The following is a 15,026-nucleotide window of genomic DNA, read 5'->3' on the forward strand; positions in this document are numbered from 1 at the left end:
AAAAGTATACTTCCTTTTATTGTCTGGAAAAAGAATGTTTTTTGGACTTTCCCCCTGCCCAGATTTTCTAGGAAATTAAACACACATGCAAATTTATTACTAACCTTCCTTCCTAACACCAACTTAAAAACTCTCTGAAAAGCCAAAGTTTAAACCTATGCTTTGGCCCTTCACATATTCTACTGTGTCTTTCCACCTGCACATCAGTTTCAAAGACGAGCTACATGTTTGGTTGTGTTTCATTCCCATAACTCAAGTCAGTTTGCAAAGACGTATTAACAGATTAAAATGTCAGGCAAGACTAGAATCCCAGCTGGTGCAGATCAATGGAGCTAGGCAAAATTGCACCAGCTGAGCCGCCGATGTGTATGTTAGACAGTCGCTCAGCATCAGCAGAGTTGTGAAGAGACCCTACACAATTATGTTCTGTAAGACAGGGGCTGTTCTAGGTGCTGTACAAACATGGAGCAAAAGCATATAAGGTCTGGATCCATGCCTTGAGTTCCTAGGCACTTTTGTCATAGGCAGATAAATACATCCAACAAACAAAAACGATTGCCAGCCTCTGGTAGAAAAAGTTTAATTCAAAGAAAATTTTAAAACTTCTATAATATTACTTTTAAACTAAAAGGGCTCCCTACTAAGATACAGGTTGTTCCCCTCAAGCCATGTTCTCCACATTCTTTTGTCAGGAGAATGAGGTTTGTCCCTCTTACATAATCCTGCTTTCTTTAAGGCTCCTGCTCCTTCCCCTGATCTGTAAAATAAGAAGTGGCAAGTCTTCTTCCTGGATACACTAATTCATTTACATTAAAAAAAATGAGGTGAGACATGTTATCAGCTTGCCAGACTGAAAAACAGGTTTTAAGTGTACCTTAATGCATAACACAGATGGAGAGGAATATCAACAAAACCATATCTGCAGCTCTGCCCTTCCAGAAACAGCCTTCGCCCACTCAGTCAGAATCCCTCAGGCCCTGTGGATCCAGTCACAATCTGCAGAATCTGAAAGAGCAGAGCAGAAGAAACAGGTGAACAAAGGAGGGGGGAGGACACAGCCCCAAACTCAAGTTAATTCACTGCAATCACCAGGGATCTCAGAGTCCTTTCCACAGGCAGAGATCTTGTGTCTCTGTCTTGCCTTCTGGCCTCCCAAGTCTCTGTAAGCTCAGACAATTCAGTGACAGAGGCTTACAAACGTAACCATGTTATAGTACTTTTTAAAAAATCCCTTTTGAGCCTACTGAACTGAGAACAATTTTTCCATATTGCATTCTCAGCATGTTCAACACAAAAATTGCTGCTACTTCTTATGCTTTCCCTGACAACGAGTCAGCTAGGCTGGCTTTCTTCAGGCAGAAAACTTCTCTCTCATAATTATACTGGTATAGTATTCAGAGAAGAAAGAATTTAACATTGAAACAAAATACAGGTCATCCGACCATGCCCCGCCCCCCCAATCACAATAACATAATTGACCTAGTAAGATTGCTGCACAATTCATTTTTTAGCATGGTTCAGTGGTGATTGATATGAGCTTATGAAGTCTCTTCCTTGAATCTGGGATGTCATTTCATCAGTGTAAATTCCCATTTTCCATTTGCAGTCAGAAGATGACACACTGGATTTTCCTTTCAGAAAGGAGATGAGGGGTCAAAATCTGCCACATCAGTTTAATTTATCATTAAGCTAAGCTGAAGCAGTTATCTCTCCAAATTTATAGGGGCTTACAAAATCTTCAATGAGTAAAGGTAGAAGCATGGCTTAATCCATGACCAAGAATACATGCCTCCCTCTGGCAGTGCAGTCAGCATAATCTGGGTAGATGCAGCAGCTCACAGAGGAAATGGAACTGTATTGTTAGTGGCTGAAGTGACCTCCACAGCTCTATCAACCTACTCTCCTCCATGGGGAGGATAGATGGCAGGGATCTGCTGTGGAGCCAGGCATTAGAGACACAGAGCCAGAGCAGACATAAAGCCTCAGGGAGACATAATGGCAGTGTGACTGTTAACAAGAAGTGAATTTCCCCTTTCACTCACCTGTGTAAAGTGACTGCATAATGGAAAAGATTGGTGACACTTGTCACTCATGTAAATGACCACATAAGTGACAAGGCAGTAGAGGATCAGGTGCAGGAGCTTTCACTGTGTGTCAGTGGGTGTGTGAGACACTTAATGCCTAAATGAGGCACTTAAAGCCCATTTGACTAATTCTACTGCATATTAGCATGGCTGGAAAAAACCATGCTAATGTGCAACAGATTAATCCAATGAGCATTAAGTATCACCAAAAAAAGTTTGTTTGTGCTAGTGCACAGTAGCACTGATTACAGCGCATTAAGTTAGTACCTGTTATTACAGATACTAAACTTAATGAGTCATAATGAGGGCTCATTAATAAATGTGTAGACATGCCCAGCTTGTCCTGAAACTGCCTCTCCAGCAGGCTGTTCCTCTAGAACCACATTTTCAATAGGGGTCAGGGCCAGAATTTTTTTACAGTGCTTGAAGCCCACAATCAGGGCCAGATTTTCAACATCCCAGCCCCCAGCATCTTGCTGAGCTATCTGTAAAATCTGGCTCCCTAGGCACAACTTAACCATACCCCTAGAAAACTACGTGTCTCCAGGCTAACAATCCCACACGCATTATCGTTTCTGGGTGTTGCAGAATGTGGTAAATCTGTGCAGAGAAGGAACATTTCTGCTGACAATCAAAAAAGTGATTTAAACAGCCTTGCCCTAAGTGTTGTTTACCATTACACCAAACAACTTGAACAATGGCTTTTACGCTGCAAGCCATTCCTCACTTTCAGACAACAAAATAGTTGATTTACTGCATCTGTCAGCTACTGTACATTTTGTTTAATAGCCGCAGTGATTGAGGCTAGTGTAGCTTACTTAGAAATCCACTTATTTAAACATTTATAGAGTTTCAACTCTCATCAAGGGTTCTAGCCAATAAGAATAATATTACCCTGTGCTTAGTATTGCCCTGGAAGGATCAAAGAGGCTAATTTCAATACCATAGGCAAAAATATTTATATTTATGTAACAGACCAGAATGATTCCAAAGGAGCTATTTAGCATTGCATAAATATACATTTGTTTTCAAATGATGTGATTATGCATTTGCATGCAATGCTGCACTTAAATTATGGCCCTGTCAGACTTACTGTCTTATGTCATCTCTCTCACACTTCTGCCAAAGGAATGATGATTTTCTTGTTGCTTTTTATGACAACTACCTTGCTACAAAAGGAATGAGGATCCTCTCCTGGAAAGGCTTGAATAACACCCATAAATCCAATGAGAGTCTTTACAAAATCATTTGTACTAGGAAATCCCTTTGGCACACCCTGACTTTTAGGTCTGTGAGGCTGTCTGTGTGAAAATACTGGACAACCTTTAAGAGAATTACCAGTTTAAAGGCAGAACTAGGAACTGCAAATACCTAGCCAGATCCTCCACTAGTGTACATAGGGTGGCCATTATAGAGGACAGTCTGGTTGTCCTCTGTCCTCTATTGATACGAAACCGGACACTTTTATGTCCTCTATTTTTCTCTTGAAGAGTAAAATAGAGGACATAAAGGCATCAGCTTTTGTATCAATAGAGGACAGAGTAGCAGAAAACCAGACTGTCCTCTATGATGGCCACCCTAAGTGTATATCAATCAGGCTCCACTGACTTCAAAGAGGCTACCCCAATTGACACCAGCTGCATAAGAAGGCCAAATAATTGATTTGCGTGCTGTGACCATTTCTAATTTGGCACTTCCTCTAATATACAAGTCTTGAGGCATTTCCTCATTAGAGGAAGACCTCTCCACAAATTAATCTAGGTGGAGTTCAGGCTCTTTCCACTGGACAGAAATAGACTATAACTGTAACCTCCCTCAGGGAAATACCAAACTGACACACTGTGGGGGCAATGTCCATGATATATTCCCAGCACATCCAGGACAGCCCGATCTCCAACACACCCCATTTGCCTGCTCCCATTCACACACTTTTTAATCCAGAAATGAGGTAGCAAAGCCTTACTAAGGGCCACTCTCTACTCCTCTCAGAGATGCTGGAGATATAAGTCTCAAGAACAGCAGTATGAGGGGCCCCCAGAGTAGCTTCATCATATCATTTTGGGGTTTAGCGTATGTTAAATAGGCTGGGTATATTTGACAAAACCCCTCCATAGGTGTGCAGGGGACATAGTGTAGATGTACCCTGTGGCACCAACAAAGGATTTTTCCTTTTCTAAGTCTGATCATGGAACTCCTGACATCCAGTCCTAAACTTAAGCCACTGGGTAACACCACTTCACCAATCCTCTCCCACCTTTCACAAGAAGCTTGCATGTCCAGTGGCACCAAAGGACTTGCACCAAAGGCAAAGTGGTGTGTATGTTAGGAACTCTCTCTTACCAAGTAACCTGCAAAATGAAAGTACTGGAGTCACATTTCTATCGCATTCCTAAGCAACAGTTTTCAAAATGGTATTTCAGCTGCTGTGCAAATACACCCACGGGGATCCCGGTAGCAAAGATGCTCAAAAACTCACTTAGAAAAAACAGCCACCGTCAAGCACTAAATCCCTAAGGAAGGCCAACCAGGAGCGAGACTCTGACTGGGGAAAAAAAAAGCCTCCACAGTTCACCAAGGCAAAGCAAGGCCCCTGGGGCTGAGCTGTCTTAACAGCATCTCCTTGCAAAAGGACAGTTCTGAGTGCACTGCCAGGCTCTTTCTCCTGAAAAGCTGATTTTTTTCATATTTAAATTAGCTCTTAGCTTTGTTCAGCAAATAAAAGGTAACTCTCCTTCCAGAAGAATCTTTGCGGTGTGGGGAAAATAACAGAATAGCAGCTGGGGTGCCATAGGCACAATTTCTGACCCTAAAAGATCTGAGTTCTACTGTCAGCTCTGGAAAAGCGAGAAGACAGCACCAGATAACACTTCAGCTTGCTGAACTGTGCATGAAACTTCCCCCAGTGGTTTTTTGCATGGGGTAAAAGCCACAGTAATGATCCTGCAATGAGGTCCAATGCACATGAAACAGCACTCAGTTTCTTTTCTCTGGGACCTTGGATCTGCACCAGAAGAGGTGCAGAGTGGAGTTGTCTCAGCAGGAGCGCCAGGAATCTTTGTGCCTCTGGGGGAAATGCTGCTAAAAGAGAGCAAGAGAGGGCATCACCTTCACTCTGTCCCTGGAAAAGGTGCCCTTGGAGTAGTTTCACCACTTCCTTACTAGTCTTAGTGCATGCGAAGCAGGAACAGGTAGGCTGGGTTGTTCAAACCTTTCCAACAGATAATCCTCATTCCTTTTGTGGCAAGGTATTTGTCATAAAAAGCAACAGGAAAACAATAATTTCTTTGGCAGAAGGGCATGAGAATTGGTTCTTTTTTTAAAAAAAAAAAATTATTTCTATATATATACACATATATAACTGTACCTCTACCAACCCATCAAGTGACCACTGTGGTTCACTTGACAGACCAAAACACACTTTACCAGTTAAACTATTTTAGTCCCATTATAAAGTTCACACAGTTCACCCATCACCATCCCAGTGCTTTCGCTCATTGTTGTCATATTCGTCCTCTTTGTTATTGCTGTCCTCACCACTATCGTCGTTGTTCTCTTTGGAGGGCTCGTCTCTGAAAAGTCTATGCCAGTCCTCTCTCCACCATATGAGGTCTGCTCTCTCTCCTGTTGTCCTCTTCTGTCTTCCTGTATTACCAGTACATTTTACTCAGCCCCATTTTAATACAGTCCTCAATTGTGGGGTCTGAGCACCTATTTGTGAACAGGTTCCTGGCTTTCCACAGGGCATACCTGAAGCAGGAGATGAACTGGTCAAAGCAGGCTGTCAGGTCAAGTACCCGTAGAGGACCACTTCTCTGGTCGGGGTTCTGAAACCTGTCACTGCCAGAAGGAGTCTGTGTACTTTCTTTCACACCTCTCTGGCATATGGGCAGTTCCAGAAAACGTGGTTGATTGTTTCTGCCTGCCACTGGCAGATTGGCCTCAGGCAGTTCAAAGGACCTCTCTGCCCTACACTGTTTTTCCATGCCTGCACAGGGAGTGCCCAGGGGGCTGTTTGCCAGCTCAGGTCTCTGTGCTCCTTTTGCAGGTCCTTGTGGAAGATTTCCTCTCACATGGCCTGGCAGCTGTCACCAGGTAACAAGTTCACAGGAATGGGTTTTGGTTCAGGAGCATGACCTTTTAGGTCATGCTGGTAGCTCCATAGTCCCTGGTTCAAGTAGTGGTGCTAATCCAAGAACTAGTCAGAGAGGTCAGGGTAGCACCTAGGGTGCATGCTGATCTTCAGCGGAACTGGTTACAGCTCTGAATTTTAATGGAATTCCAGGCCAATACTCCCCAGTCTCATGCATGTTTCAGCTGCAGTTTTCATCTCTCCATTTCATTTTTCCTTTCTTCTGTTGGTTCTTTGCTTACGAGTATCCCAAGGGCCTGGAAACCAAATTGTTTTGCTTTTCCCCTGCATGTCATTGCCCAGGTTTGCTTCCATTATCATGCCAGACAACATTCACATAAAAACAACACAGGTCCCCTTGCCATGGATTTAGGTCGGGCAAGAAAGGGGAGGAAGTAGTTAAGGTCTTTTAGAACTGAGCATTCCCACACAGTGGAAATTCCCTGATGCTCAGGGCTGTGCTTTACTCTCACTAATGAAGAAAGAGGATGCTGGAAACAGTCTCACCTCCTGTCTGCTTCCCTCCTTCTACATACAGCAGCAGTCCCAGCTTAGCTCTCAAGAAGAAGTAAAGCAGATATGACACTGACCCACATACAACCCCAAAGGCACAAGGACAACAGTAGCTTGCCCCCAAGCTACCTGGTGCACACACTGCTATCTCTGTCATCCTTTAGTCATGTTAGTCATGGATCCATTAGTCACCTGCACAGAAAAAACTGCACAGGTTTTTCCTTTTCAAAACAGCCTAAGCATATGCCCCACTGTGCATTCTGCCCAGGACCCTGCCCTGCAAGCCTGGTTTACAGAGCAGAGCACCTGTGCTCACCCACCAAGTACAGGCCAAAGCATATATGACTACACCCTGACAGAGTCAATCAAAGGCTTGGGGGAGGACTCAGCCATTGTAGCCCTGTGGCCAGAAGAACGTGTGGCAAGAAGAACATGTGGAGTAGTCCTGCAGCACACTTCTGTAGCCCCACACACTGTGGAAGGGGAGGCATCAGGCAACGCATGTAGCAGTCTGCACCCTGCTTGCATGGCACATTGTTTTCCCTGTGTATTGTCTGTCCTTCTAGAGATCAAGCTGTTCAGGCCCAGGATAGCTTCACTGTGTATGTAAAGCACCTAGCACTGGCATTACTAATGAGAACTGTGCATACACGCACAGAGCTCTGTTCAAAGAGTGGTGTTAAAGCTGCTAAGTCGAGCATGCGGGAGGTAGGAAATGACAGACTCCTGGTTGCTCCTTTCCTCTCATCCCTTCATCTTAGTATTTCCAGCCTGAGGCAGGCATCAACATGGCCAGCTGCAAACCGAAAATTCAAATGTTGGACACTATAAGCAACTCCAAACAGAAGCAGCAATGGCTGCTACTACAACCCATATCCCAGTGCCCCAACCCCACCAAGCTGAGTGAATTTCACTTTTCTCTGCCCTCATGCACTTCACCCACATAAAAGGCCACTGAACTGAATTCCCCTATCAGTGGCACAGCACTAAATGAGATCAAAACAGCCAATTTCTCCTGGCTAATGGCATTATGGTGTCTTGCTCCTGCCACACCAGGCAGGGCCAGCCTATGCTAGATGTATATCACCCCTGCCTGCGGTCTGGTTAGAGAAGCCTATTCCTCATAATGACATTAGCAGGTTTGTTTCTGTGTTGAAAACATGACCATCGAAGGAGCCTGGAGCATTAAGATAGTGCTTACAGGACTGTTGGATTAATCTGTTTTCTTTTTTGTTGTTGTTGTCCAACCTACAGTTGAGCCTCTGACTTCCTCCTCTTTCAATAGGAGCCAAATCTACGTTGTTCGAGAAGTACCATCAACAATGCCTGCAAAAGATCCTTCAGATCCAGTGGGAAGACAGGCTCACTAACATTAGCATCCTCTTGCAAGAAAATACCATGAGCATCAAGGCAACGATCATCTGACATCAACTGCACTGGGCTGGTCACATCACTCCAGACTCCTGAAGCAAGTTGTATTCTCCCAGCTCCATCAAGGTGTACTCAAGAGGAGGGCAGAGAAAGTGTTTCAAGGATGTCCTCAAGGCCAGCTTGAAAAAATGTAACATCAATATCAACTCATTTGAAACTATCACCCAGGACTGCCCCAAATGGAGGAAGAGTCCGCTGCAATGATCTCAGTACTCTGAAACCTCAGATGACAACAGGAGATGGAAAAGCAGGAGCAGCAGAAACAGTGTTGTGGACCAAATCAGGAATCTGGAACCACCGACCCTGAACAGAAACATGTGTTAGAGTTGCAACAGTGCCTGTTGAGTATGGATCAATCTCATCAGCCATCTTCGGACCCACAGATAAGACAAACATGGCAGGCAATCATTCTCCACTGTGAGAGACTACTGAAGAAGAAGAAACCAGAGTGGGGAAGCCTTGTGATATAGCAAAGTTTCACTTGAGCTCTGTAGCCTGGAGACATGGTTCCAGACCCAGCCTGGGTTCCACCACTCTCAGTGCTGATCTGAATGCCTTCTCCCACCTCTCCCTGACTCAGGATTCCTTTCCCTCTCAGCCTATTTCAGCTCACATAAGTCTCCATGACTGTGCTGGGCTAAACAAGGCAGCATTGTGTTCAGCACCACTTTCATCACAGGATAGACAACTTCTTAGTATGTCTGAGAAAAGCTCCCTGAAAGGTATCCTCAACCTTTCTCAGTGCTCAGCCAAAGTAGGGGCCTATCTAAAGCCCACTGAAGTAAATGGAGAAACTCCCATCACTCTCAATGAGCTCTCAGCCAACCTTTAAGAGAATGCTTGGCCAAACTAAACTAGTCACGTAAGCAGTGCCTCTCCTTGCAGTGGGACTCAGATATCTGCCACCACATGCCACACTTCTATGTTGCCCTACCAGCTACCCTGATGAAGGGATGATGTAGGAGTTCTTAAAGAGGTCTTGGGGAAGGCAGAAAAACACATTATTCTACAGTAATAGTGTTAAAATATTTTATAAAGGCTGTGAGGGGGTGGATCGATCTGATGTCAATTGTGGAAGACCTAGAGAGCCCTGAGGTCCTAATCACCTCTATTAAAGCAAAGGGAAGTGGCTCCTTCCTCTTGAAAGAAGCCAACTGTCCTTTGCTGGAGGGTTTGGGGGAGCAAAGACCTGCCACAGTGAAGCACGGATACCATAGCTGACGTTCACCTTTCCCATTCCTCATACAGGTACAATGTGCTCAATACTCGGCTAAATAATGGACAATCACTATAAAAGTACACTCCTACCACCTTCCAGCAGGGGGCAGCATCTCACAAGCTATTCTCAAGGGCTTGAGACAACAACTCAAGTACCCACACACACCCTTGTCTCCCATCATAAAGGTGGTGGTGGCAGCAACAGCCTGGTCACCTGCTGACAAATCAATCCTTGGGGATCCATGGATTGATGGATAGCTCCAGGGATGTGAATCTGAGTGAAGTACTAAGATGATTACTTAGCCTCATGCTCCTATGGCTATTTGGGTGCCATGTGCACTGCTCTGCCAATAGTACCTAGCTCTGTATATCCATCAGTCTCAAGTGGAGTCAGTCCCTGTGTCCCCACATAATAAACGGGAAACTGAGGCAAGGAGGTGATTTGCCAAAGATCACTCAGCACAGTACAGGTGATCCATATCTTCAGCGTCCTAGTACCAGTATGCTACCCTTACTAGGTCATGCTGCCTGCCAATAGAGGATCCACAACACCCACCAGCTATGGTAGTTCTCAAGATCTTCCTTAAACAAGATGGCTCCAGTTTAAAAATTGAAATTTTGGGTGCTTCGGTGCGGCTGTTCCTTAAAGGCAAAATGTGGCAAAATGTGCTGTTCCTTAAAGGCAACACCCAGACAAAATGTGGGCTGGTGTTGCTGCTGCCATCTCATGACTCCGCAATGATGTGAGCACATCCCTGAGCCTGACAGACTTCTCTCAGTAACTAAACGGGCTTCTTATAGAATATTGAGGCAGAATCAGCTATAAGACTGCCTATAGTCGCCTGACTCGTCATCAGTCCAAACGCTAGTCATAGTACTGAGTATTCCTTCCTTGGGACCACTTGTTCCTTCTTGACATAATGCGATATCTACTCATTGTAGTAATGTGTCTCAGACAAGTATAAAGAAGCCATATGCTTCAATGGATTAAATAAAAAAACAGAAGATCTGAGGTATCCCAGAACATCATACAAAAATGGGAATGTGGCAGTAAAACTAGGACACACAGGTTGTGTCTACATGACATGCTTCACTATACAGTAGAGCTAATTACTGAGCAGTAAACATCTGCATCTGCATGTGCAGATGCTTACTGTGCAGTAATTGGCTCTAATTGCGAGTAAATTTGCTACCCGCAAATGCAAGTAGCAAATTTACTCATGATTAGTAACTGCGCAGTAGCACATGTTTAGACACCTGACTGAAAGCAAACGTGCTCCTTGTCAGCAAAGCAGCAGGGGGCAGGAAATTACTCCCTGCCCTTAGGTGCTGCCTGCTGCTAGGTCGGGCTCCACCACTGGAGTCCAGGCAGAGACAATATCCCCCTGCCCTGGCAGCAGGGAGCTCCCAGCCCCCACTCCACAGTCACAAGGCAGGGGCTGGGAGATCTTTACCTCCCAGCACCAGCTCTGCAGTCATGGGGCCACAGATGGGAGATTCTTATCTCCCAGCCTGGGTCCTGCAACCATGGGGCTTGGGCTGGGAGATCCTTATCTCCCAGCCCAGGTTCCACAACTGCAGGACTCAACTGGGACATAAGGATCCCCCAGCCCCAGCTTCACAATCCCAGAGCAGGGACTGGGAGCTCCATGCTACCAGGGCAGGGGGACATTGTCCCTGCCCAGGCTCTGGTGCAGAGCCTGCCCTGGAAGCAGGCAGCTCCTGGGGGCAGGGAGCAATGTCCTGCCCCCGCCAGGAGACAGCTGTCTCTTGGCCCCTGGACTAGCACCCAGGGGGAGCCTAAAGCTCCCTCTGGCTGCTGCAGGGGCTGGTTGCAAGGCCAAAGGGGGCAGAAGCAGTCTGATGCTAGGAACAGCAAATTTGCTCCTGCATTCCTGCACGTGTAGATATATGTCTGGGAGAGTTTACTCAAGTGTAAACTTCTCCCAGATTATTTGCACATGTAGATATGCCCAAAGTCATGTCCTCCTAGGAGGGAGATGTTGGACACTGGAAGAGAAAAGCAGAAAATTGTACTGCAGCCTCAAGCTCTGCCAGTGTCTAGGAGAATCACCAACGAGTGCAGGGACACTGTGAAATCTCCACCTTCTCTTAACATTCTTCCTTTCCCAGAATCAGAGAGCCCACTGGATCAAGGAAAGGTGCCCCTAGGATATAAAGAAATGAAGTGACTTATTCTAGGCTACAGCGGAAATCTAAGGCAGTGCCATCCCTAGAAACCAGCCCTCCCCTCTCCTGATCCTGCACTTTAATTACAAGACTCTCCTCCTTTCTTCACAGTACCCTGCAAACAAGTAGCCCACCACAAAGTCAATTTAAGCATGGTTTGACCATTCAGCTATGAAGTTTTCTAGTTTTAGTTGGTTCCAGCATCTGACTTAATCACATTTTGTTATTTAATGTTCGCCGTCAACTGTGCCAGCTCTTGCTTCTAAGGAAAAATGTTGGCATCTGTTGTCAGCTAATAAAAAAAAGAATAAGGTGGGGAAAAAGAGCGATTAGAGAAAAGTTAGAGAACAAGGTATTTTTAAAGTGAACTTTTGTGTTGTGGGAAAACATGTGCCCCACGCAAAACCACCTACACACAACAATGAAACAGACACATTTATAGAGAACATATACTGCCTGGTGGTCCCTGATTTTAGAAACCATATGCCTACGCATAACGTAACCCTGAAATGTAGTGGGGCGGAGGGGAGGGAGCAGATCCTCAATTGGTGTAAAATAGCTTGGCCCCATTCAAGTGAATGGAGCTACTTCATTTCTGCCAACTGAGGATCTGGTCCAGACAGACAATTTGTTGCCACATACAGGCAGAAAGCTGCTTTGCTGATCCAGTACCAGGCAGGTCCTTGGTGTGAATCAGTTCCACCCACCAGAAACAGTGTGGGAGGTAAAAGAAAATAGTTCCATCAGCCACAGCTATATAGGCCAGTTAGGCCATCATGACAAGACCAAACTAATCATCTTAAAGGATCTTTGGAGGAGGAGAATGGGACTAGATAGGTATGGAGCATGTTTGGCAAGGAGAGGGAGAGACCTTTGGATTTGGAATTCATCTAAGTGAACCATAAACTTTCCTAATGGGAATGTGCACACATTTGCCAGTGGGCAGCCTACAAACCCATGAGGCTTCCTCTAAATATAGAGTGCAGAAAGCACTCAGGTGGTTCCAGGCACAGTCACTGAGAACTGCTGCCTGCTGGATCATGAGTCAACATCTCGCACCTCCTTGTTGACACAAGCTGTTGATGGCAGTAAGCCCACAAAGAATGTCAGATGCCCAATCCAAAAGTGTGGTGAAGTCAACGTCTTTTCAACGGCTTTGGACCAAGGCCTAAATTGGTACAGATGTACAGTGGAAGAGAGATGGACAACACAATACAGTGTCCCAATGGTTCCATTATGCAAATAAACAGGATCGGGGAGAGTAGGCAGATGAGCAGGGGTGTGCACTTGCAGTGGCACAAATATTAGTGACACAAATTTTTGCCACTACTTTGTGCCTCTGCGTACACCCCTGCACCTGTGCTTTGTTGCAGGACACACTGTCCCACTTTAAGCAAACTGCCCTTGCCCAGCTCCCCCTGGCTCCCAGCATGCTGGAGTAGCTGGGGCACAAATGGAGCAGTCGAGACACTGGCCAGCAGCCAGAGCATCTCCCTGGAAGACTAAGCCTCTGTTTGTTCCGGCGCATGCTATTTTTGCTTGCATCTTTTTTCTGGTGCTTTTTTTTGCTACTAGGAAATCCTGGCAGCAAAGGCAGGGAGCAGTGGCACATAGTTGTGCCATTGCTACTTGTCCCTGGAGAACAGCTGTGCATACATGCTCTGACACACAGCAGGTTGCCTTGGGTGGGGTAGGAGAGGCTGAGGCCAGCACCTGAGCTGGCCACAGCAGCCATACCTAGGGTTCTGAGGGGCTCTAGGGACTCCAAAGATGGCTATCTGGCATGTGGAGCCTGGCTGACAGCTGGAGTGTGGCTTCAGCTGGCCAGGCTTCCATTTTGGGCAGTGCACGCTGCTGCCATGTGGGCTGCCCTGCTTTTTTCAGCCATGGGGTTTTTTGACACAGGGACCTCCCAGAGTAAAAAAAAACTGCTGCATTGCAAATAAGCAGTGCTGCAAATGCCTGCACGTGGCACAAGGTTTGCAGCAGGGTCTGCAGTGACACATACTGCATGTGCGCACTCACTTGGATGAACCCACAGACTGTAGTCCATAATCTCTCAGTGATCTCATTTCCGCTAAGGCAGGGATCACTTATTTGGACATGGGTCAATCGCTGGTGGTTATACCTAAGTCCTTCTAAAAAACCAAAAAAACAAACACACTGGTATTCTGCCAGTCACCATCTTTGGTGAAGCATGTAGAAGATGTCATAGATTTAAATTGTTGTAACAGGTGCATGGCTCCTCTCTATGAAGTGACTTGGTATTTTCTGTCCCAATCCAAATGAGGCGGTAGAACAAACATGGAATCTGTCTTGATGGCAGAGGCCTCTACTCAGAGTCGTTTCCTAGATGATATGAAGGCCTGAGGACTCTGTGGAATCTTAATGCAGCAGCCAAGAGAAAGGATTCACACAGTGCATTGAACCCCAAAAACAAGGAGGTTGATCATATAAGAAAGAGAGGTTAAGGACACAGCTATTTTTATGGCCAAGGAGATGCTCCTTTTGCTGCCCAAAGGATTAGCATCCATAGCTCAGGAGTTCCAGGAGGCTTTTTTCCACAATGAAGGCACCAGTGCAACATGTGGGGAGTGAGGCCTTCATCTCAAGCCCACTGGAGTCGGTGGAAACATTCCTGAAAACTCAGAAGGACTTCACATTGGAAGCTGCACCATGAATGGGTGGTATGATGAGGAGCAGTTTCCCCATCCCTTGATCTCTGTTCATTTAATGTATTTCAGTGGTCATGTGAGTAGCTAGACGACAATTTTTTCTCCAGTTAAAAAATAACTAACTAGAAACTTTACTAATAATATAGAGGCCTAGGGCTATACTAGTGAGTTTAAGATTGAAGCAAAAACAGACTGAACTTTATCGGAATGTGCATTACTTTGCTATATCATGTATTATGTATAAAGAACACAACAAGCTAGGCAAAAACACAATAAAATATTGTTCCATTAGTCCTGTAGTCATTAGAATTAAATGTATACCACTTTTTCAGATTTATAAAGCAAAATCTAGCCTTCTTGAGCATCTTGGCAGTACATCCAATGCTTCTCTAAAAGTTATTCCTATACCTGAGTTAATGTTTTTAGCTGAAATTAGAAACAGTCTGCAGGGCTGGGAAACAGTCACATTACCCCAAGCAGCTAACATGCAGCAGAACTGCAGAAGAAAGGACAGGTTGATTACTAGAACATCAAGATCATTAAAAAGGAGAGAGGGTCATTAGCATCTGTGAAATGAAGAGTTTGAAGAAATCAGATAGGTTAATATGAGCCATGAAGTCAAGTGACTTACTCACTGCTTCCTGAATATAAATATTGCTGACACTGCCAGGCAGCTGAGTTTAAACTTTGGGTGGACCAGAAATCAAAGGGGGTTGGAGGTAAAACCACTGTCCCCCACCCCCTCAAGAATCTACCCATGGCCGGGTATACAGAATGGAAGAGCTT

The 15,026-nt window shown here is 45.3% G+C and overlaps 1 long non-coding RNA gene across 1 annotated transcript; it reads right to left on the reverse strand.

The window, feature by feature from the left end:
* Window positions 1-566: 566 nt before the first annotated feature.
* Window positions 567-10,738, reverse strand: LOC109286478 (uncharacterized). Its single transcript, XR_002094525.2, has 3 exons — window positions 5,619-10,738; window positions 875-1,005; window positions 567-757 (listed from the first exon to the last, which is right to left on the reverse strand). It is a non-coding gene; the product is annotated as an uncharacterized LOC109286478 (long non-coding RNA).
* Between the last annotated feature and the right edge of the window lie 4,288 nt (window positions 10,739-15,026).

This window comes from Alligator mississippiensis, chromosome 1, assembly GCF_030867095.1.
Source record: "Alligator mississippiensis isolate rAllMis1 chromosome 1, rAllMis1, whole genome shotgun sequence".
NCBI lineage: Eukaryota > Metazoa > Chordata > Crocodylia > Alligatoridae > Alligator > Alligator mississippiensis.